The 24852-nt window shown below is 39.8% G+C and overlaps 1 protein-coding gene across 2 annotated transcripts in view; it reads right to left on the bottom strand.

Moving 5' to 3' along the window:
• LOC102312483 (E3 ubiquitin-protein ligase Midline-1) overlaps positions 1-24852 on the bottom strand; it is a 92357-nt gene that overhangs the window by 51414 nt on the left and 16091 nt on the right. The window contains exon 1 of one of the 2 annotated variants that reach the window (XM_005919966.3): positions 14839-16424. The exons of the other annotated variant lie outside the window; for it this stretch is intronic. The gene's annotated coding sequence lies outside the window, so the exon portion shown is untranslated. Of the gene's footprint in view, positions 1-14838; positions 16425-24852 lie in introns of those variants that run through there. 2 annotated transcript variants of the gene reach the window in all.

The raw sequence follows: 24852 nt of genomic DNA, 5'->3' as shown, positions 1-24852 counted from the left end.
CTTTAAGAATAATAACGACAGTGACACACACACAAAAGAAAAATGCAAGGAATGAAATGAAATGCAGGAAAGAAATCCGCTCTGATCTCCATGGTGCGGCCCTTTCAGCAGATGTCACTGTTTACTGAGATTAAAACTCGTGTGAGTGGACTGCTGCACTCTGAATATCTCCTCTTCATTCTCTAATCTATCTTTATGCATGGCTTCCTCTCATCCTCTGGGGAAAAAAACAAAAAAACAAGTGCTGCAGATAAACTGTCCTCATATGAGCTCAGCACAGTCCAACAACCACTTTTAGTACCTGTGATATTTGAGATCAGATATTTACTGTGAGACCTGATGAGCTGGTGAAAGAGATGAGATGGGGGGGAACTGTGTGCATAGACGTATTACCAAGCAAGCCCTTGATCTCTTACATTTATATCAGAAGGGAAACACCAAATGCTGGAATCAAGCAAATATGGAAGGATATACAGAGGAAAATGCAAGTAATTGAATGTGGGAGATGGGAATGATTTGGCAATCGCATGCTTTAAATGAAACGGAATGGGTATGTGTTTGCTTGGACTGTTAAAAACAAACACTCAGAGAGACACACTCATCTACACTGGCATCGCAGCATGTGCACACACAGTGATACATACTCATTAGCACAAAACACCTACTCTGAAACATCTAAGAGCCTCTCTGAGGTGCTTATAATGGCAACTAATCTGTCAGTGAGACCCGAGCTTTCCGACTGTCAAATAAAACTTGGAGGGTTGAAAGGGTTAGCGTATACTGTTATTCTTTTGGTCGAATTGCCTTTTCATAACAGCATCGTTGGATGTTAGCTTACAGCAGCTCTGAAGCTAAATAATCACCAAATGAGCAGTTTCAACATGAGGGAGCAAAGTTTATGTAGTAGGGTGAGATGTAATCTTATTTAGCCCAAGTATTTGACAGTATGCATCTGCGGCCATGTGTGTAAACACAAACTTAACACACAGACTTCTCCAAATGTAAGATCATGGCAGAAGAGCTCCAAATTCACTCCTACCTAAATGCAAGCAATGTAAGATTGGGACAAACCCAAATCTTTCAACTTTTTTATGATTTTTTACAACAAGAGGCTGCGACTTGTGTAGGGAAGAGTTATCATCAATCTCTGTATTTTAACTCCTGTCAGGTGTGTAAAGTTTTTTGTGACAACAAAAAATCTTCTTAAATCCTACTTTTACCTGGCATGCAACCAATAGTAGCCAGACTAAGTTAGCAACTAGCTTGTGGCTAAAGATGCCGAAAAGCTTGATAAGTAATTTTCTAGACAAACTCTAGAACTTGAACTAAATGCATATGTTGTCATTTAAAGCCAAAAAAACAAGCCCTTGAATAGCTGTACACCATTAGCCTAACAGTTGGAAGACTAAGCTAAGTTAAGCGAACTTAACTTGCTGGTAAGACTGAAAATCCCAAAGAGGTCATTGTAACCTGTTAAATCTGGTATCCTCTTTATTTTAGCTTAATTAGATATGATGCATTAGCCAAACATCTTCTTTTTTAAACTTTTTTTATAATGTTCTACTATAATAATAAAATAATTTAGATATGTTTATAATACCCTTTGTTTATTTGTTTATCTATGGATTCTAATATCTAATATGTTACATATGTTATTTTAATAAAACTAATGAAACCCTTAAAACTTAATCCTAAAAACATATTTTGTTAAATCCTACTTATAATTAGAAAAATTAGATGACACATCTTCACTCCTTCAAGGTGATTTCTTTGGATTTCTGCTATTGTTGCAGGACAGGGTCAAAATAACCAACCATGGCAGTTGTGAGGGGAATGAATGATGCAAGTGGTTCTAGTAGAGCCTCATAAGCTAAAGTGAATGATAACTATTTACTGAAACATCAGCTTTTTTACTGTTCAGTGCACTTTTATGCAATCTAGTAATCATTAATTTATAAGATACTAAAATATAAAACCATGTAGCATTGTGTATCAGGTGATTTTTTAAAGTATTCCTATAGGGCAGCAAATTATATTTGCCCTATTTATTAATATCTGTAATGAGTTTTCACTAATAAGCGACTGGGCATTTAAAGCTAATGTGTTTGTACAATCTTTCTGCACATGTTTAATAATTTCCCCTTTTTCTATCAGTAACAAACATCTCAACGTGACTCAAGCTGACAGAAAAAAGGGCCGGCACAAACTGGCTAAGGTTAGCTGGCAAACTTGCAAACATTTATCCTTTAAATTAGTTTGAGGCTTGCATTTGTTTTTAAAAGATGTCAAAAAACGTGACAATCCAACCACGTTGATGAAGTTAATATTAAAAAATGTGTGAGCTCGGCCAATCGGATGTCCTCTAACTGGTTCATTATGTTCCACTTGTTCCACACTGATAGCAGAGGACTATTGATCGACTGTTGTTAATTAAAAGATGAACTAGATTAAATAGCTCACTGAAAAAGACCACAATCATCCAATATTACATTTAAAAAAAGTTCTATTTAATTCTCAGGTATTCTTGAAGTGTAAAACAGTTCCACTCCTCTGGAGCATGCTTCCTTTTCTTAATCAGACTCTCTAGACTCATCACAATGAGGTTAATGCAAAGCATAACCATTAAAACAAAAGAAATCTAATGCATGAGTGTTGTCTGTTTGAAGGTAATAAAAGTGCATAAATGAACTAAATATGAATTGGACCAGTCCAAGGACTATTTTTTATGCACTCCATTCCAGCACACAGCTGTCAGCCAACTAACAAACAAAGTAGAGAAGGTAGATGCAGGAAAAAATAACTTCCTGACAAAGCCAAAAAAAAGTTATACATTGACGAAGCTCTGACAGGTTTGAAAGGGGAGGGAGGAAACCTGGAGGCACGAAAGGATGAAGAGAAAAAAAACCCTCAGTCTGACAAAAGAACACACACAAATCTAAATCTGCGCTTACATATAGACATGCATAGTTACACAAATCCAAATTGGCAGGTGAGACAAGATGAAATGCCTCTCAACACACCATAGGTGACACTGTTGAACCATGTTTTGAGGTGACAGAGCACAAAACAGAAGAAGAACGAGTGGAAAGGGGATGTAAAGAAGTACTTTAAAAAAACTGGAGGCAAAGAAGAGAAAGCAAGAGAGAGAGGGGGGAGAAAGGCCATTCAGAGTGGAGGAAAAACTTGATGGAATCAGAGTTGTTTATTTTTCCCACAATCACTTTGTGCCCCATGACTGTCAGAGCTGCCACTATGTGTGAAAGACTCGTCTGCTGTGCTGGAACCACTGAAATGTCAGTACCAATAGCGTTCAGTGGGGGGCAATACAAAGCTGAATGAGCGGTGGAAGACTCCTCCGCAGTCATTTCTCCTCTGTTTCTCTGCAGCTTCAGCATGTGAAGAAAATGTTTCATTCTGAACAGGAACTGATGTCCCTAACATTACTTGCAGCTATATTTTTATGGGATGCTGGATAGTGCCTCATCCAAAATGGCATCTATCTAATTTATAGAAGTCTATGTATAAAAAAAGGAGAAGGCTCATTATATTTTTGTTCTTCATCTTTCATTAAAATGCTTAACAATTTTGTGTGTAGACTAAAAATGTTCACAACATATTTATCTAGTTTATCGAAATGTTGTGTACAGCTGCTTTCAAAGAAGTTCTAAATGTCGCGTTTCATTAAAATAATCAGTTTTTCTCTGTCTATATTCATCTATCTGCTTGGAACAATCTGCAATTGTTATTCATTATTTAACTATTTAAGGTTGTGCAAAAAAACAGATTCATGATGTTTTGAATTTTAGCTTATGTTAGCAGCTCTATCCTGCTGTGTAATGATTAATAATGCCATTGTACACGTTACACGATACTTTAATCGTTTGCCTTGGTCATACAGTGTTAGCTATTAGCACGATACTATATAGTCTTTAATAAGCTTGAATGATGTTTTCACTTTTTAAACGTGCCTGTTTACAGGTGAGTCATATTTCAACAGGAAACTGTTTTCAACCAAACTATACAGCTATTATAGGTTTAGCATTAGTGCAAACAAAATTGCTAGCAATAATCATCATTATGTCAACACCTAAACTTTGCTAGTTTAGGTGTAGTCTCAACCAGCAACCATGCAATACTTACTTACTACTACTTACTAATACTTACTAATTAATAATTACTACTGCCAGTGAACACTATGTACTGTACGTGGTGTTAGCTCAGCTCAAATGTTTAGTACCCTGAAAAGCTAAAAGACCTTTTTAAACTGCTATTTAAGCAGTTATAACATTGATTAAGATCTATTGTTTACTGACTGTTTACTGGCTGTTTGTTGGTGCTCGCAATCAGTGCATCCCTGCTTCTGTCTGTAAAATAGCTACTGTCTTACATTTTTGTATTTTCAACCATTCCTCAAAGAGGATGCGGTTATTGAAGCTGCTGACTGTTACATGTAGGGGAGCCTACAAAATGATTTTTTTTAACTCATTAACAAGGAAGCATTTCAACAATAGATCCTGCTCTTTCAGATACATTGCTAATGTAATGACACCAATTTTACTGCAACGTGAAAAGGCTCGTCATGTAAAATCAACGAATGTTCCCACGAAGAGGATTTTGAGAGTGTACAAATCTCAAGGCAAATAAGGAGGCAGTTTAATTTTATTGCTTTAACCACGAAAAATTCAGTCAGAAAGCACAAACTGTAACAACATTCAGTGAAACTCTCTCAGTGACCTTTTCCTCAGAAATGGCAATATAATATTCAATAGATATGATAGGCTCAGAAGGATCAGATTGACATTTGTTTATCTCAGTCTTCCTCCGTTTCTGTTTCTGTCTCTACTCATCTCATGTTACATCATGACAGAAGTCCAAAATGCTACATTTCTATTTTGAGCGGGTACAAATGTCATTGCCCCGATGCCTCGCTGAAATGCCTGCTGTTTTATTTTGAAAAAGAAAAGTAACTTTCATATGGTCTCTGATCCATGAATGCCAACACATAACCTTTTGGAACTGGCCGTTATTTCAGCGTTCACTTATTCAGTGAGAGTTAAATCAAACCCAACTTTTATCCCTGTGATTTCTAAGTACTCTGGCTAATCTACTTTAACCCTCATCCTAAACCAAACCCTAAGTATTTAAAGAGACTACCAAAGATTTGGTGTGTGTAGCAACGAGTGTTTGTTGAGACAGACAGGGTTGGGTTAGAGGTTAAAGTACTTTTTAGAAATGAGTTCATATTTAGACAAATGCTCACTCACTCCACATACAAATGTATCTGAAAATGACTAATAAATTCATTTGGAAATTAAGCCTCTGTCAACTTTTGATCTCCCTTCCTGTTTATATTTGGGCCCGGCTCCCCCCATTAGTCTGCATTCAACTTCTAAATCTTTCATTAACGTCAGGTCCACGAAGGTTGCCGCTTTCCTTTCCCCTTGTAGTTTGAACTGTTAAAATTTTCATAGGACCTCTTTCTTTTCTCTCCATTTTCTAAAAACTGATTCAACAAGAGAATGATGCAGACAAAAAAAAATCCCCAGATGAGTGAGAGAGAGATTCTGTGTTCGATTTAAAGGGAAAGACTGAGCGCTGCACTTTTACATAATGTACTGAGACACTCATAATGAAGATGATAATTGTTGCTAACTGCAGGTCTAAACACTGATGTGTTTTATATGTTTTTGTAATGAAACTTACTTCATGATCATTTGTTCTCTTAAAATGTTGCTTCAGGGAAATTTGATTGCATTGCTTTTTCTGATTTTTTTCAGCACAATGAATTTTTCAACTGCACAAAAACCTGAAAAACTCAAATAAAACAAGCGACACTTCTGCATGGAAGTGTAGAGAGATTCCATTACCAGATAGCTTTGAGTAAATTGCATAAAAGAAATTACTCGGCAATAAGCACCCAAAAGAGCTATGAAAAAAACCTCACATTTGGGTGCAGGGTCCATTTGGTGATTTGACGTGTGCGACTGTGGCAGCGCACGGAGCAGAACTGAGAAGTAGGTCATCCCCATTGACCTGGCTCGCATAATAAGCATACACACTGCATGTGTGTGTCACTTTATGATCTCACTGTTCCAATTTGCTCTTAACTCAGAGAGGCAGAAAATAGCAAACACACAGCGAAATGTTAGAACCGAGCGAAAGAGGGCAAAGCATCTGAAGCCGAGCCAAAACATGACGATATCTGGCTCTCAGCCTTTTCAATGTTACATTTTACACGCCGCAAAGTCTTTTCCTGCTCAAACTTCAAAATGGAAATTTGAATCTGTAATATATTCAAAATTCGCTCAGGGTAAAGGTGACCAGAACCTGTCCGCGTTGGATTGTCAGGTACCATTTTGCCTAAACTGCCCACAAACGTCGCCTACTTTAGCAACTGGGACAGAGAGAGAAAAAGAAGCAGCTCTCAATTATTCACATTTTTATAAAAAGCTGAATAAATTATTTACATTTTTGTGAGCTCTTCAGTGCAACCTCTACTTGGCTTCGCTTTTTTGCCAACATCTAAACCATTTGACACCTCACATACACCAATATGTCAAAGAATTTTAAAGATCCCTCAAATGTTTATGTTTTTCCCTGAATTGCAAATCCTATAATCTGGTTTCATAGGAGGGCTGGAGAGCTAGAGAGATTAACCCTCAACCTTGTGCGGTTGTTGAGAACAAGGAGCCTTTTCGGGGGCTTTCTCTCCTTGCTAAGGTCAGAGGAGATTAATATTAACTGTGCACAACCAAATGTTTTAAATTAAACAGATTTTTTATTAAATGTAAAATCTAAGTAAATGTTTTGAACTTCCTCTTTTTGTCTAAACGTTCTACTTAATATACAATTTCATTGTACTTGGCCATCAATAATTAACGGTCACATCCGGGAAGCTCTGGAATTCCAGGTCCAAATTATTACATTAGCTAAAATATTTAGTTGTGCTACAAGTGTTGCATTATGTTTATACTTTATATCAGAATGCATGCCTCAATACTGTGCTCAGTTACTAAAGTATGTTGCAGTGTCCGTGACTATCACCATGACAAAACTGTAAAAAGTAGCATTTTATAATAAACTTACAAATTAAAATGTAAATTCTGTTAACTGAGAATTGTTGAGCTGGTACATCATCATGTTACATAGTATCTTCCTGCATCCAGCATTTTTCTACAATGTTTTCCTGCACTATTAGCCTTCTGGCTGGTCTTGTATGTAATAAATCTTGAAGTGCAAGGAAATTCATTTTATATATTCAACAGCCTTGCTCACAGGTGTAGTTGTCATAAGTACAACTAGGACAGAGGACGGAAAAGTTGCGTGATGAACATGCCCAGAGTTGAAGCTAACGAAGTCCAAACAAATCAGTTCGCTAAATATAAAAAAGCTTTTTGAGTGTTCAAGGGAGGATTAGAACTCAAAATCTTTTTCCTTTTCCTTTCCTTCCTTCCTTCTACCTCCCTAACTTCTCCTTCATGTTCACTACAGTATGAGACTGGATATTTAACAAGTTACCAACACTAGCAGTTGCCACACGCACGCACACACTCAAAGCTTTTGTCTGATTCCAGATACCCTGCCATGCTGATCCCTAACCAGCTTCCTACAACACTGGCTGTGACCAATCCCGGCCTTTCATGTTTCGAAGCGGTCAGTCACACCTAACAGGATTGGCTGGTGATAGTCTGGGATGCAGAGGCTATTAGTGATTATAATAAAGGGTGACATTTGTGAATGTGGTGTGGGTGCGTGTGTGAGCCGGTGCGTGTGTGGCAGGGTCTGTCTGGGATCTCACTTGTGTGACCCAGATTGGGTACAGTGGCGCATGTGAAAATGGAGGGCGGTAGGGGGGCGGAGATTATGTTAACAACTCAAAAGCTGCTGTTGTCAAGGACAGTTTTTGTCAGGGTGAATGATCTTTACTCTCCCACCGCATGCAAACATGCAAAGGTGCCTTTATCATCTATTAGTAAAGGATTTCTATCTACTATATAACTTTTAAAACCTGGTGATCTCAACATATTGCCCATAAATTCATGCAATAAACAAATGTAAAACATTTTATGGAAAATTAATCGCAAAATTCTCACTGTGTGCCAGAACGGTTAGCGCTGTTTTAGGCTCTGTGGCCAAAGGTTCAACAATAAGCATGTGTAATCAGCAGCTCTAAACACTTTGTTTTTGATTTTTTCTACTCTCAACTCTAAATGATGTCACAGGGGTTATCCCTAATGTGGTCTGCCAATTAGAAGAAAGTTGGTTTAAAGGAAAGGGAAAGGCAGCTAAAACACTCAGAGATGAAGTGGATGACTGCGCCAAGGCTCATCATACATGAACAAGCATCATTTTGAACTTTGAATCACGCAATGTGACTTTAGTAGAGTCCAAGAGCAAAAATACAGAGCTGAGAGTGTAATAGTCATCTTTTTGAATTGGGGTAGAAAAAAAACACCCTACACTTAGCTGGAAGCAAAATGTCACACTTTTCTGACACCTTTTGATAATCACACATCACAATAGTGCTAGCTTGAATTCACACTGTAATAGAATTCACCGCAGCAACAGTCCGATTCTTAAAAGCTGATGCACTTCAACGTTACTTCTCGTTCACTTTTCAAACTGTACAGTAAGATCCTCAGTTGGCTATTTGACATAAGACTGACTGCAGAAAAGAGAGCACTCACTGAACCCTCATATGCTGCATTTCCAGACACTACAGGTTTAGTTAATGTCTTCTTCCATGAGCACAATTATTCTATAATGCCTTAATGCTGCCTCAAAATGTGTGCTTCGGATCCCCTAGTGGAGATGAAAGTGATTAAACTGTGGTTATGCCCTGAAGTGCTAAATTATCATAGCAACTTTGATTGGATAATGAAATGTTTTCGATGTGAAAATGGCCCCAGAGAGCTGGTAAAGATTAGGTAAGCCAGTGTTTGCATGCATGAACAGAGCACTAGTGGGATAAACACCACTCATGCAGCATTTGCATGACTCATGCAGTGTAGCATGCAAAAAGATCTTGTTTTCGGGAACTATTCAGGGCAATTAAGATTACTGATGCAAAATATCCTTCTTATCGAGTTACATTTACATGTTATTAAGGCTTTCCTACATAAAACAATGAATATCTTATAGTTGTGCACAGATTTCTCTGTGGAAAAACTCAGATTTTCTTTTGTGTTTGAAGATTTTTAACTTGTTGGAAATTAGGATTTCATCTTGTTGAGAATTTGTTAAGTTGTGGTCAAGCAGTCACCTTGGACGTCTGCTTCTTCAAGAAAAAGCTGATTACTTCTATATAAACTCAGTTTAACCTGCCTGAAATGCCTAAATGACCCTGTTCCACAGGGCACCTTGTGTCATGACACCAGAGATGTGGAATATGCTAACAATTATACTAGATTTTTAATACAAGGCTTCAAGTCATCTGTGTTTATGTTGAACTAGAAGGTTAGGAACGTCAAAAAGCATGATGGTATTCAACCTATCCAAGACTCAATGATGGATATTCCAAACACATCTGCCGAGCCGCAGCTGATTGAGTAAGTCCCTTGAAGCATATCAAATGTCCGCAATGTTTTTTCAGAACCGAACACCCCAACCTGACACCTGTGAAGGGGTGTTTTTTCAGGCAGCATGCTGAGAGGATCACTGATTTTGCCTTCCATTAGTAAAACTGAAACTTCATGTTACATAAACAATTTAAAAGCAGTGCTGATCTTTGGGATCTTCATTTTTGTTTCTTTTTAATACTCTGAGAAAGTATGACCTACTTGAGGATGGCTCCAAAAGTTAATTCATGCTGCCCACATAAGACAAAGACTCCAACCTACCAAGACTCTAATGCATACCTAAGAGTGAGTTGATGGATGCCAGTTGAAGTGACAAAATTATAAAGACATTTTAAGAAAAAAATTTTAAACAGAAAATGTTTACAAAGTTTACAAAGACTGAAAGCAGCATTTAGAACTTGGGAGAGGTTAACTCAGGGCATTCAGATTTTTAATGCATGGCAGAAATCATTGTGTGCCAACAAAGGCAACTGTACCTGATTGCTGCCTGCTAGCTTTACCTCCTGCTAACCTAAGTCGCTGAACTGGAATTCTGAACACACTTAGCATTTCGATTACAATGATGTGACAAACTACATTGTTTTCTATGTTGCTAAACCAGAAAGTCTGCTTGAATTTTGGTGTAGCATATTCAATATGTTACTTAGCACTGATTAGTAGTTATCTTTAAAGCTTGCTAATCAAACTGCTTAGCATTCGCTATTAATGTGATAACTTCTGGTTCCAGAAAGCCAAGATGGCAAGAACTATGATGCTGGAATAATTAGAAATCCATAGGCGACAATATCAGTGAGTGTAGTCACATGGCTATGTCCATCTTTTACAGTCTATGGATTTAGTTTAGGTTTTGTGTTTTTATTATTTCATGGTGAAATAGTCAAAGGTTCTTAGCTGATAATATGTGGAATCAAATGACCCAAAAAGCAAAAAAAATGCCATTAACAATGTGCAAAGAGACTTACAGAAATTGAACTGATTTGTTTAAGGATGCTAGATTAAATCTTTAGATTTTATCCGTAAAATTTCAGGCTGTTTTTATCATAAATTTGACCACGCTAACATCACTCTGCTCCATACTACAGACTCTTATCAGTATATTTTTTAGTTATGATTTCCAAATTCACCAGGCAATACAACAACTACTTGTTCAGCGGGGAAGCATCATGCAGAATGTGTGGCCACTCATTAATTTAGTCAGAGAAGCAAAACTGTCATTTACATTTAGCGAACGAGACAAGGATTTAGATGTTGAAGAAGAGTTCGACTTCAATTATTTATTTATTTATTTTCATTTTTCTTCTTCCATTTCTCTGTGTTTCTGTTCAGAAAGATTCAGTATCACAGGTTTTACTGACCATATTGCCACATTAGTGGAAAGTTATTTGCAGTGCTGGGTCACTGCACCGTGGTATAATCCTCCACTCAACCTTTTAGTATAAACATGAATTATTTCGACTGCAGATCAGACAAAAAGGCTACACTTCAGCCTCCATTAAGTAGAACAAACTGTGTAATAGCCTGATAGTCGTACTAGCATTGTCAATTTCATATTTATATAGTTAAAATTTTGAAACTTGTCTAATACCACACTGCAGCACACTGTTGAGGCTCCTGACAACTTTAAAATAAAAAGTTTGAGGAACCACTTATCCTCTCCACAGGACTGCACAAGCTGCCAACTCTCACTGAACCGATTGTGCTCATTGTCACCGTTTCTGATGTTTCCATAGCAACATTGTACTCTCATCTTATCCAGTGGGTGATTAAAGAACGCACTGGGGTGGATAAAATGAACTGATCTGGAGTGGAAATAGAGCGAGAATGAGAGAGAGAGAGAGAAAGGAATCCAGTATGTCTTGTCCCTTTTGAAGCGTGTTTAGATAGCAATTAGCAGTTCACCCCTCGAGCGTCTGAAGTAGGCAACTGCTGACGCTTTGAAGATCAAATTAACCAATTACGGGCAGATAAGACTCTCAGGAGTTCTACCTCCCCGTTTTATCATGGATACTACATGCTTGTGAGATAACAGAATATTTTGGGGGTAGCACTGCTGTCTGCTTGTCACGGCATTAGCCACCAAAGTTTTTCTGGAATACATTTTTTTCTTGTGATCAAAGCGTTATTGTACTTTCTTTGAAGCTAGGTCATATGAAGTGCTTTTCCATAATCGGTACCTGTACCTGCAGCATGCCCCCACTTTGGAGAAACTAAGTAGTGTGCTGCTTTATACACTGTTGCTAGCAAAGCCTATTTTAGCACTAACAAAATAACAGCAACCTAACCAGCAAAATCAATATCCTAATTGTACTTTCGCAGTGCTTTACCTTAGAGTCCGATCATTCAAGAATTTTAGAGATCCTCATCAACCGGTGCCATGATTGGTTAGACTTTTTATCAGATTCAAATGGACTTAGTGACACGACTCCTAGTGAAGACACATGCAAAGTACAGCAGTCTTGAAGTTTGGTGATATTGATTAGTCTGACACTTGCAGTAATTAGCAGATACAGTATCTGTCTGTGCATTGCAATCAACAGTTTATGGATACAGCTGGCTAACCACACTTGCTAGCATTAGTTGATAATTGAGCACATTACTCTCTTGTCCAAATATGCTAACGTCAGGCTAAATAAAAGAAAACAACATGGAAACAGCCAAAAATGTTAAATTTGAGGAACTTTGACGAACTCTGATGTCAAACACTGACTTTGGGCTCCAGAGTGGTTAGGCTACGAGTGGAAAAATGATGTAAACAAACAGCTTCAGAAAAGGTAAAGTCTAAAATAGAGTAAAAGTAAAAAGTAAAATAGTTTAAAAAAAACCAAACATGTTTCCTAGCTTGAGGCCCCAGCTACCTCAGGAGAAGACAACAATAAAATTTTAAGAGGAGATGGGGTTTGTGATTAAAAATGACTGTTGAGCTGGAAGTGAGAGTATGTTGTGAAAATACTAAAGTCAAAGCTGTAGTTGATCAGCAACCAGTGTTCTGGAAGAAAAAGTAAGTTATTTTTTGTCTAGGGTGTTTCTGAAGAGGTTGGCCTCAGTACCTCATCAGAAAGGACTGCCGTACAGCGAGGTAAAACGGTGACACAACTTACCCTACATTTTCTTCATCTGTGGGTCTTGGATTACAATATATTTGGCTTCCAACCCTGTCAATAGCAGCATGTTGCTTAGCTTGCAGTCCATTAATGCTTCCTGCTTCTCAAAACTAGAGGCTACACTGTCTATAAATACCTCACACAGCTCTTCTTCAAAGAAACCAAGCCATCCGTTTTACATCAGAAATGCTCAAAGTTTAAGAGTGCACCTTATCCCTGAGTCAAGTTTACATAAACTGACAGATGTGCTCCAAGAAGGAAAACAAATGAAAAAAAATCAGCATTTGCTATATTTGTCTACATAGTTCCCACGCTCAGTCTTCATTCACGGGCGAGAAAGGGGGGTTTGAAACCTAAGATGCTTCAGTCAAGCCTGCCCAGGCTGACAATGTCTCAATGAAACATGTCGGGGGGAAACAGGAAAAGAAACCGTAACAATGCTATTGTTGCTATATTGGTCGGCAAAGTGACAGCTAAGGACCAAGTACAGAGAGGGTCTTTTTGTTTTGCCTAGTCTATTCATGTCAATGCAGACTTTGAATATGGCAGCTTATGGTGAGCACATAAGTACTGCTATATTTGGATGGATTGGATAATTTCACTTCCATATGACTTCCATAGGCAATGGTGAACAGTCTCTGTGAAAAGTGCTACGCAAGCCGAAAACTATTTTACAAGTGTTTTCAGACAAGTTGGCATCTTCCAAACAAACTATGGACAACTGTGGTAATCTGCTGGTGACCAAACTTTGACCTGTACGGATCAAAATACGTGGGTTTATAAATCATAGCAATCATAAACTATTTACTTTTTTCCCCACCAAAAAGTTCTATTTTATGAAGACTATATGGTTAGGGGTTAGGGTTACTTTACATCAGACCTCATGAGGTTAAAGCCATTTCCAACTTCGACATAAACTATCACTAAAAGTGAGCAGCACCTACTTCTATTTAATGCATTTGATTGCTTACTTAAGGCCTCAAGTTAGGCTACAGTGACCTCCCCTTCCTCAAGTTCTCCACTGTCTCGCAGATCAAACACAGAAACCTGGATTTCCTTGATCTCGCTGAGCCACCGCAGGTGAGAAAAAGCACTCGCAGCCCTGAGCCCGTGTTATCCAGCTGTCACCCACATGATTCAGCACGCACAAGATGCATGCACGCCCTCACACACATGCACTGATGTGTACTTAACACGGCTCAGCACAGAGAAATTCAATAACTTGACCTCTGGGAGGCTTAAAAACACAGAATGAGCGACTTGTGCGGATGTGAACAACGTGTAGAGCATGTAGTGCAGCTAACCTGTATACGAAGGTGTTTTATCCTATCTGCACATACAGGGCTTTCAAACGAGGAGGAAGGAATTGGGGAGGACAGTACAGATAAACATCTCCCCTTTCAAATTAACGCTGTCAAACTCCCTGCACACTTTAGTGGAAAGCAGACAAAACATTTGGGACCTCTGAAGCTGCTCTTACACACTCAAGTACTCAAATACGAGTGCACTTTTAACCATCTTTCAAGGCACTGTCTCCTGTCTCCTTTATGTGTGCCGGCGCTTCAAGCAACCGCCAAAATATCCAGTGGCTCTTTGAATTTGGGTCACAAAAAGCCAGACTCGCATGCTACGTAACAATGCCCACACACAGACTTTTTTGGTAAGCTGCCAAAGTTTTACAGCTAATACCTGTCGACTTCTTAAAGTGGGATCAGCTGATTTGCTCGTGTCTGTGGAAGCTGCCACACTTCAGGGAGGACCACGAGCCCAAATTAAAAGCTGAAGTTCTTCAGAACTCCTCGCTATAAATGTCTGTCTAGCAACTGTTTCTTCACAAGTTTCTTTTCAACCACCATACAGACTGGCTCCACACTACTCGCTGGCTCAGTCCTGAAGCCACCGCTCTGTCATTATCATTCCAGCAATGCTGGCACTGAATGCTTCCACTCCTTATTTCCACTGAGAATACAGTCTGATCTGAGATGGAGGGTGAAAGCATGCGGGAATCCCCCAGGGACTGGGAGACTTAAGTAAACTACTCTAAGAAGAACTCCCTCTGAGACAGCCCACACCTCCCACACCTCCTTACAGTAAGCACACACACATACAAAAAAAAAAAAATACAAATCAAACTCCCCTCTCTTCTTCCTGTTCCTTACCTTCCACATGATTAAAATCCCATCATCCACAAACAAAAGTGAAAAAAGAGGAAGAGAGAGAGAAGTGGGAGTGGGGGGGAGGGAATGTCAGCTATCTTTGGCTCTCTCTCTCTCCTCTGTGGGATGCAGAAACAGCAGCAGCGGCGGCAGTGGCAAAAGCAGCAGCAAGCAGCAAACTTGGGAGTCAGAGAGGATGTGGCTGCGTCTCCGTGGCTGTGTCATCACCTCTCATGACATGTTTCCTCCCCTGCCTGTGTAAGCCTTTCCATCCTGACCCGGCAGAGAGAAAGAGAGAGAGAGAGAGAGAGAGAGAGAGACGGGACAAAGTAGTGTACCGCCCCCCTCTCTTTATCCCCTCCTCCTCTGTCCATTCCTCCCTTTCTGTTTCCCTGTATTCAAATCTGCCAGCGAGCTGCTCTGTCTCAAAGTAGGCCAATCACTGAACTGCTGGGGGGTGGAGTCAGGGCCCGCTGTGTGTGCAAGTGTCCTTGCAGTCATACAAACAGACATTGGGTGTGCATGTCTACTTATCCTTGCAGTAATATGTTTTGCATGCAAATTCATATTCCAAGTGTGATGAGCACATAAAAAACCATCCCGTAGTTCTCAAGAGTGGATTTTCAAATAATTGCTTAGTCTCAGATGCAATAATTGAACAAATAAAAAGCCAGACTCCAGATTATTTTGCTGGGTTTATGTTTTCGTCTTGCAAATATTTACTGCATCTCTCAGTCACTTCAAGCGTCCTCTAAATGGCCAAACCTCCGGGAGTGAAAAATGAAGCCAGTAACAGCAGCTCCAAGAGTGGTTACTTGAGCCTGAAATGCCAGAAAAGACAAAGTCCCCACAGGCTCTCATGTTAAAATGCCCAATTTCATAGCATTAAAATACACGCTTACAGATACACGAAGCATTTGGGGTGTTTATGGATACTTTCCCCTTTCGTAACAGCCTTATAGTAGACACATTTTTTTCATAACTTCTCCTGTTGGATATTTTTAAGGCTGAAAGTTAGAGGTAGGGCTGTTTTGATTGGCATAGATGATAACTATAATACTTTTAATCATGACAGATATGGCTTGCTTATGTGGCACAGATTGTCCAAGAAGTTTCAGGTCTATTCTTGGTATATTAAAGTGCAGCACCATATTAGCCCATAGCTTTGCACCAGTTAGTGCTTCCAGCACATACAGATTATGCAGCTTGTTAATTGAGCTAGCTTATATTTACACCCCAGTCACTCAGGCCGAGATTGTTGCCCCAGTTGGTAACTGACTGCCAACCACCATTTGGTATAGAAAAAAAAAACTTCCTGAGTGTTTGCTGTAGGCAGCTGGAACCCTGAAGCCGATCACTAAAGTCTGAGTCATCCAGGTTTAGAGTCCATCAGTGACCGCCCAATAGCCTCCTGTCACTGGAGAAAATCTATATTTCGCAAGTAGTTGGCAAATGGTTGCTGGAGGTTGGTAGGTGAAATTGTTTGCTAAGCTTGTTTGTTTACAGTGCCTGGTGAACCAAACTTCAAATTGCCACAGTTGTCCATAGTTTGTCTGAAGATGCCTACTTGTCTGCAAACACTTGCCAACTGCTAGTAAAGTGGTATTTGGATTTTACTCATCTCCAATACAAAGAGAACTTCATTTGTCAAATGAAGTTCTCTTTGTATTGGAGATGAGTAAAATCCACTACACATGAGACACCTGTGTATTACCTTCCATCTGTCCACCCCTGACACGTCCTCAGCACAAATTCACCCTCTGTAATTTATTTAAATGCCTCCCCAATGTCCCGATGTCGCTCCCTCTCTCCCTCCACCTTGAAACCTCAGCTGTTTTGGCTGCTCCCCATAAAAACAATCTCCTCCTTTTTTTTTTCCCTTTTTTTTTAACACAGCCCACAAGGAAAGCAGCTTAAATTAATCTCCGAGATGCAAGTCAGTCGCACACGCAGCCCACGCTGGCCTGTCATTACTGCAATCTTTGATCCAGAATCTTCAGCTGCTTGGAAAGCCTACCTGTCTGAAACGCAGTGGACAGTTCATTTTGAGAAAGCGATTATGTGTGAGAAATGGCAGAAAGTCTGAATCAAAACCATTTTTAAGAAGTCTACAGTTTATGTTTAAAAAAAAAACTTGATAGCAAGCAGCTCATTGCTAGCTTATCTGAAATAATCCCTAACATTTTTGCCCTAGAGAAGTGACTCCTCTAGTTTTTGAGTGTAGAACATGGTTCCTGCTCTTGCAGTGGATTGTCAGTTTAACTCTATCTTGCATGCTTGTATGTTTTGGCGTGAAAATATGTTGAATATGCCAGATAAACCTGTTTGTTTGGGTCTGCTAAGTCCCAAACAGCATGCCTAAAACTGTCAATGCTTGGCATTTCGTTTCACTGGCGCGTTTAACAGATTCCTATTAGATAATGTGTTTTTGGAGTTCTTATAAGGTCATTTAGAGCCAAAGTGGTAAAATACGCTTAAAGTGGGAAAGTATGGCATGCTTAGTGAATTTTTTAAACATCAGGGAACATTTTCATATTCCAAACCCTAGACTAAGTTGAATAAAGTGTATGCTCAGTGTGTGTGTGTGTGTTGCAGTTGCAGGATTCTGGTGTGTATTTCTGGCGGTTGGAGTGGGATCAGTCGAGGTGAGGCTGCTGCTAAAGAATGCTCTTTTGGAAAAGGACAAGGAAAGAGTTTCCATCTCGGGTCAGTTGCCGGCAAGAGAGCAAGACCACTCACTTTCTGAACACTCTTTACCAGGCCGGCAAGACGTGAAGTGTTCCCTCACTATGTGAAGAAGGAAAAGTAAAAGCACATGCAGTTAGTAAAAGAAAAAGAAATGTCAAAGGAAAAATATGACCCTACGATCTAAGAACTAAGAATAAACATGAGTTGACTGGTGAAATTGGAAAATATGTCTCGCTAAAGGTTGGACTTTCAGGAGTGCCTTTTTTAAGTCTCAGATATTAGCTTCACAGAGATGGCAAGCATAGTCAGCTATGCTAAGTAACATACAAACACATTAATCGAATTTCTTTCTGCTGGTTAGTGCTGGTTAGTGTGATAGAGTGTGATACAATTACAGTGTGATGTAATTGTAGCAAAATTCTTAAAAAGCACACCTAATAATGAAAACTATAAGAACTTATACATTTTAAGATAGCTAGTTACAAAAGTATCCTGCTGGTACCACTGAGGAAACTAGCTATACACATACCAAAGCTGTATTCTTAAGTAGACGTTTAAGCTTGATTGGGACTTCTATGGAAAATCTGGGTCCTAACTTACGTCGTAACCTGAAACTCCTTTTAGTCCTACACCATAACCTTCCACGCCACTCAAGTCACTGCCGGCTGCATCGACCCAACGTGTAGTTACATTTCTCAGGAGGTGCACGTCAGGTTACATATAAGGTTACGGTGTAGGGTTAAAAGGAGTTTCCGCTCCTGATGGACGTTGCAATGTAGATTTCCTGCTGAAGCATAAATAACACAAAACTCTGTTTCTGCTCTTAAGTTGGGCCTTTTAACATTTGAGGATTGACATATTTTCAGAGTCAGACCCCATTGGTCATTTAAGGAACTGCAGTTTTTCACAATCAGCATAACGTCAGTAAACTTGTGTACGATCGCCAGTTCCTGTTGGAATTACGAACATCGACCAGTTCTCAAGCAGTAAATTCATCAGACCATATCTTTGTGATGCTAATACCTGCATATAGGCCCCTACTGATCAGAGAAAAACTCTATGTGAGGAAGGTAAGTTTGGTCTGAGGGATTAATGGAAGTCTAACAGAACTGCTTTGAATCCACGCAGACATGTTCTGAGCTGCTGCCACTGATAATCAGCACACTAATGTGCAGGAGTATGCTACATCTGTATCTGCCTACATCCATAAATGCACAGAGGACCTCTGTGTCATAAAGAACATCCCTACTAAGGCCAGTGAGAAACTATGGATGATACAGGAAGTACATGAAAAACCAAAAGTACAGAATGAACCAAGCTCAACTGTCTACAGGGGATGCCATTTCCTCTGCTTTCCACCGGAGCTTGGCACTTGTGGAGGAGAAGTCATGTATGAATGCTTCTTGTTGACTTCAGCTCAGCATTCAATACGGTCAGCAGATGGTCAACAAACCAACACCCAAGGGTATCTGGACCCCCATGTGTAACTGGCTGCTGGACTTCCTCACCAACAGACCTCAGTCAGTAAGAGTGGGAAACAGCATCTCCAACTCCATCTCCCTCTCCATCAGCTTGCCTCAGGGCTCTGTTCCGAGCCCACTGCTGTTCACGCTGCTGACATATGACTGCAGTGCTGCATCTGCTTCTAATCACATCATCAAGTATGCAGATAAAACAACAGTGGTAGGTCTCATTAGGAACAGCAATGACCTGTCCTATAGAGAGGAAGTGAAGCGATTGGTGGACTGGTGCAGTGTTAATAGTCTGTTCCTGAACACTGAACATTAAGAGGAGCAAGGAGATTATCATTGACTTCAGGAAAAAACAGCCCAGTCATTCCACACTTGTACTTGAGAACAAGTGCTGTGGAGGTAGTCAAAAGCATCAAGCTTTTGGGGGTAGAGATAACTGACAGCCTGGACTGATCATTTTATACAGGATCAGTAGTTAAATGGACTCAGCAGTGTCTGTACTTCCTGCTCCTGGATGAGGAGAGCATACCTTTGCCCTCCCATCCTCTCCACTTTCTACCGTGTCACTGTCGAGATCGTGCTGACCAGCTGTACCTCCATCTGGTTTAGCAGCTCCAGGGTCCCAGAGAAGAAGTCGCTACAGAGAGTGGTGAGAATTGCTGAAAAGATCAGTGGGACTTCTCTTCCATCCATCCAGGATATCCCACACAGACGCTGTCTCAGCAGAGCCCGTAACACCATCCCTACTATTCAAATTGCCATTATTCATTTGATTGATGTTAATCACCAGTCTATTTTGCCATCTGACTATATTTTGTTCTATTGTTTTGCGTGAACAGCTTTTACCTATTTCTTTAAAAATTGCTGCCTACTTTTGAACTTACCATTTATTCAGTTTTCTGTACCACTAAAGTGAGAGTTTGCTTTCCTTTGAAACAAAGTTTTGTCTTTGAGCTTGCACAGACTCAAAATGTTTTATTCCACTGATGCAACACTGTAGACATGGATACTGTATTGTGTTGCATTGACAGGTTGTCTGTTACTTTTTTTCCCCCCTTGGAAGTTATCCAACAGCACTCTTTGGAATTAAAACATGAACACGAGGACTCTTCATTCAAGTCTCTCAGCACACACACAGTAGCTAAAGCTTTGTCAAGCATGGTCTGCTGTAAAGCAGCGTGACTGTTTTTCACTTTGAACTATATATCCCTGTGATGCCCCTGGTGGTATTGTGATTGTGCTTCAAATGTCATTGTGGAAAAAGACAAAAGGGTGCTGAGTATTAGAATAATAATGGCTTCATTTTATAACTTTTAAAGCAAGAAATAAAAGAAAAAAAAAATTCTTCTTTTTTTTTTTTGTAAAAACACAAAATTTTCCATTCTGTTCAGAAATGTCATTTCCGTGGAGATGTTTTGACACACACATAGAAACACAGATGTATTCACAAACCAGAGAGACCGAGAAAGTTTGACTCTGTTTGTATTCAAGGCTGCGGTTTTGTTTGTACCCAGAGAGCTTTTTTTTTTATCATCAGCTGTAAGAAAACATGAGACAGATAATAAAGTTAGTGACGGTAAAAGCTTTTCTATGGAAACCCAAAGCAATATTTCCAAGCTTGATTTTTATCGTCTGCTTTATGAAGGCTGCTCCATCTTTTGGTAAAATATAGGGTCTGTACGCTTGCCTTTTCATTTTCAAGTGTCCCATGACGACTCTCAATTTGGGAAAGGTTGGCCTCCGCTCAGAATTTAAAGAGGCTTTACTTTTAACTACCAGGAATGAGCGGAATGCAGAGGGGTCTGTCTCCTCTCTCGGACCATTACAGGGATAAAAGACGACAGGGTTATGACCAAGACCTTTGCAGAGGGCAGCAATGCCATGGGTAGCCTGGGATTTGTAGGATTTACCTCACATGTGTGCACTTCAAGGTATTTAAATAGACCCTGGTCAACATCCTGGGTGAACAATATGCAAAAAGACAAATTCTGTAGAGTATCCAACAATGCAAATCCTTTCAAACCCACCAATCCGTACTAAAAAAACATCAGATCCATCTGCATATTATCTTCCAGAGGCACCTTTACGACTTGGATGGAGAGCATCTTAAAACCTCCCCTCTTCACTGATTGTTATCTTTAACAGTATTTACTGTATGACTCATGTGAAGCTTGGGAGATATTCTGTATAGGCCTTCTTATGTTTGCTCTCAATTGCAGACTTCTTGTATAAGACCAAAAGAAAACACAGGGCCATCTTTGTAGTTGCAGTAAAAGCCCTTTTGGAAAATGCCAAACAGATTTCCCCTCAAGCTGACCTTTGGCCCTTTTTTAAGAGCAAGTTCACATGCGGTCAGCAGAGGACTGGTTTTAATCAGGAAGTCGAAGACATACAGCTGGTACCAGCTGAGACATTGTCTGCTTTGAAGCGCAGTTTGGGATTTAAGAGAGTGTAAAGTAGGAATGAAGTTGCATTTTAGTTGTGCTCCTTTGTGTGTTTTGGGAGATACTCTTGTGGAGCCTGGAAGCTATCTGTCTCTGTCAAGTGACCTCAGTAAATAAAGTCATCTAATCTGCGAAAAACTAATACACAGAAAAGCCTCGAAAAACAGACATTAGGAAGGGACAAGAGGCAAGACAGACAGATTAAGAGATAAGGGGGGGGGGGGGGGGGGGGGTTAGTGCAGGAGATAAAGAAATCAACATGATAAACACTAAGTGCAAGGTCTCTCTTTTCTCAGAAAATGACTGATCAAGAGTAACCTTTCCGTGTCAGCAAAGAGTAGTTCCAATAACAAACAAATCAGATGTGGGGCCTCAATTTGCTCTGTTAGTACACTCCATGTAGTGCACACTATTTTTAAATAAATTATATTGCATATTATGTGAGTTTGTCTCTAATCGAAGACAGTGAGTTGTCTTAGTTTTAACTAATTTGACCCTACACCTGGTATTTCAATGAAACGCTGCTGCTAGCTAGTGACCAAACTCAGTGATAGGTTGCTATGCAATGGCTAGCTAAAACTGCTGTTATCCTATGCTCTTCTACTGGAACAGCAGTGTTTTCAGGTAACCTGTTAGAGGATGTTCAGATGGCGAAGGTTTTATTCCAAGAAAATATCCTCCACGCCATGACATCACCACCACCAGCCTGAACCACTGACATAAGGTGGCTCCACGCTTTCATGTTATGCATGCCAGACTCTGACCATACCATCTGAGAGTCATCAGAGCAGGGTTCTAACCATCTATATTCCAAATTTAGTGAGACAGTGTGACTTGTAGCCTCTTTTTTCTGTTCTTCACTGACATGTGGCTCCTGGTGTGCTCTTCTGCTTAAAGGTATGATATCTTGTGAACCATTTACAGATGCTCTTCTGCATACCTGGGTTGTAACAAGTTACTGTTGCCTTCTTATCACCTCAATGCAGTCTGGCCATTCTCCCCTGACCTTTGGCATCAAGAAGGCATTTTCCCCAGAGAAGTGCTGCTCATTGGATAGTGTCTCTTTTTCAGACCATTCTCTGTAAACCCTAGAGATTTTGGTTGTGTGGAAAAAGTCCAGAAGATCAACATTTTCTGAAATACACTTATAAAATGTGTTCAATGTGCAGCCCATTGTGTTGGATTGTCAATGCAACCCTCTTCTCCCACTCTTCACACACTGATAGCAGCACCGCAGGAGAAATGCCAGCACAGGCATCCAGCAAAATCTCCAGTGTTAAATTAACACTAGAGAGTGTCTATATGGGTCCACACCTCTGAGTGTGGACCCAAATTAACACTTTTGACAGTGTTATATGTTTAAAAGTAACCTAGTCAGTTTTGAAGATTAACAATGGCTAACACTGAGCAGTGCTGATTTTCTAACACTGGAATATTTCTAACATTTTGAGTTATTTTCCAGTGTTAGAAAATCAGCACTGGGAACGTGAGCATTAGCTGGCTCTTGGGCGGTCGCTGTCACGCACAACCAGGTTTGTTTCTCTGTTCAGCCATTGTTAATCTTCAAAACTGACTAGGTTACTTTTACACATATAACACTGTCAAAAGTGTTAATTTAACACTCAACAGTGTTGTATTTAACACTCAGAGGTGTGGACCCATATAGACACTCTCTAGTGTTAATTTAACACTGGAGATTTTGCTGTGTAGTTTCAGGTGCTGCACATCTCGTATCTTCACACCATAGACAATTGTCTTCAGATGAGCCCAAAGATAAAAGTCTAAGGGGGTCAGATCGGGAGACCTTGGGTTGGCATTCAACTGGCCCACGACGACCAATCCACTTTCCAGGAAACTGTTCATTTAAGAATGTTCGGACCTGGCACCCATAATGTGGTGGTGCACCATCTTGCTGGAATAAATCAGGGAACGTGCCAGCTTCAGTGCACAAAGAGGGAAACACATCATCATGTAGCAATTTCAAATATCCAGTGGCCTTGAGGTTTCCATTGATGAAGAATGGACCCACTATCGTTGTACCCCATATACCACACCAAACTAGAGATGGCACGATACCACTTTTTTATGTCCGATACCGATATCATAAATTTGGATATCTGCCGATACTGATGTGAATCCGATATAGTGTGTTTTTTAATCAATAAAAATGTTGTTTTAATATCTTGCTGCTTTTTGTATAAGTTCATACTCAAGTTACAAAAAAACAAACACTAAAGCTATTCTGTTATACCTGTATGTAAAAATATTTCATAGTTCAGCAATACTGATCAATCTAATTAACTTAAACCTACACCATCCTCCCTATTCTGGTATTTTAAAGAGTAAGCAACCTAACTAATAGTGTTCTAAAACTCCCAGCAAAAAAAAATTAAAAATAGGGAACCCCCCACCCTCCACCTCATGATGCTTAATCGACGTAATCAACTTTAATTTGATGCTGTGTGGGGAAAAAAATGCACAGAACTCAATTATTTTTCAAGAATAATTAAATAGATTCAGCATCTTTCTTCAACAGAATTGCAGACTGCACAGATGGAAAAACTACTATAGCTTACCTAGGGTATATTAGACTTAATAGTTACTATATACAGTAATGGACTTCTATACATTTTCTATCAGATTAAAACTTTGGGTGTAAGATTCGGATAATTATTTATTAAAAGCTACACAATTTAAATGAGAATAAGAAAGAAAAGTATGTCTTTGTGCCCCCTTTTCCCTGTTAATGCCCTATCGGCCCCCCTGGCTAAACTTTGCTAGATCCGCCCCTGCACAGTTACCAGCCGTCAGCTACGTAGAAAAAGATCCTGGTGTAAAAAGTAATATTAAATACATTCTAACAACAGCTTATCAAGCTTAAACGTGCTGCTGTTGTTCAGCCGCTGGTTTCCTCTTTCTGGTGCGAAGTGGGCGATAAACAAACAAGAGAGACGGAGTCGCGACAGAAAAGCCGATCAGCTGATCATTGATCAGTTTTATGATTGAAGTAGCAGCAGGAGAGGGAGGGAGAGAGAAGAGGCAGTCGCTCCATATATCGGTTGTTAAGCTTAACGCAGGAATGCTTTACAAACATTCAGAGATGGACTTACACACTTGCTTTACTTCTCTCGGGGATAACTTTGTCGGAGATGAAATGCTGGGTTGCTAGCAAAGCTCCAAATGCTCAACCAGACCACTGACAGGTCTTGCACGCCACAGCCGCTCTATCACGTGACGCATACTGCTCCGACGTGCTAAGGTTATGAGGCGAGTTAAGGCGTGTTGCAAGTTTTGTGAGGTGCTTTTTTGATATTTAACGGATCGGATTACATTTTTTATTTCTCTCCAGTAGTTTAGGTCAGTATCGGACCAATACCGATACGTAATATCGGATCGGTCCATCTTACACCACA

The sequence above is a fragment of the Haplochromis burtoni genome, unplaced genomic scaffold (assembly GCF_018398535.1).
Source record: "Haplochromis burtoni strain Fernald_Lab_line unplaced genomic scaffold, NCSU_Asbu1 Contig_40, whole genome shotgun sequence".
In the NCBI taxonomy this organism is placed as follows: domain Eukaryota; kingdom Metazoa; phylum Chordata; class Actinopteri; order Cichliformes; family Cichlidae; genus Haplochromis; species Haplochromis burtoni.
The sequence above is the reverse complement of the archived record's forward strand: the minus strand, read 5'-3'. Positions and strand labels throughout refer to the sequence as shown.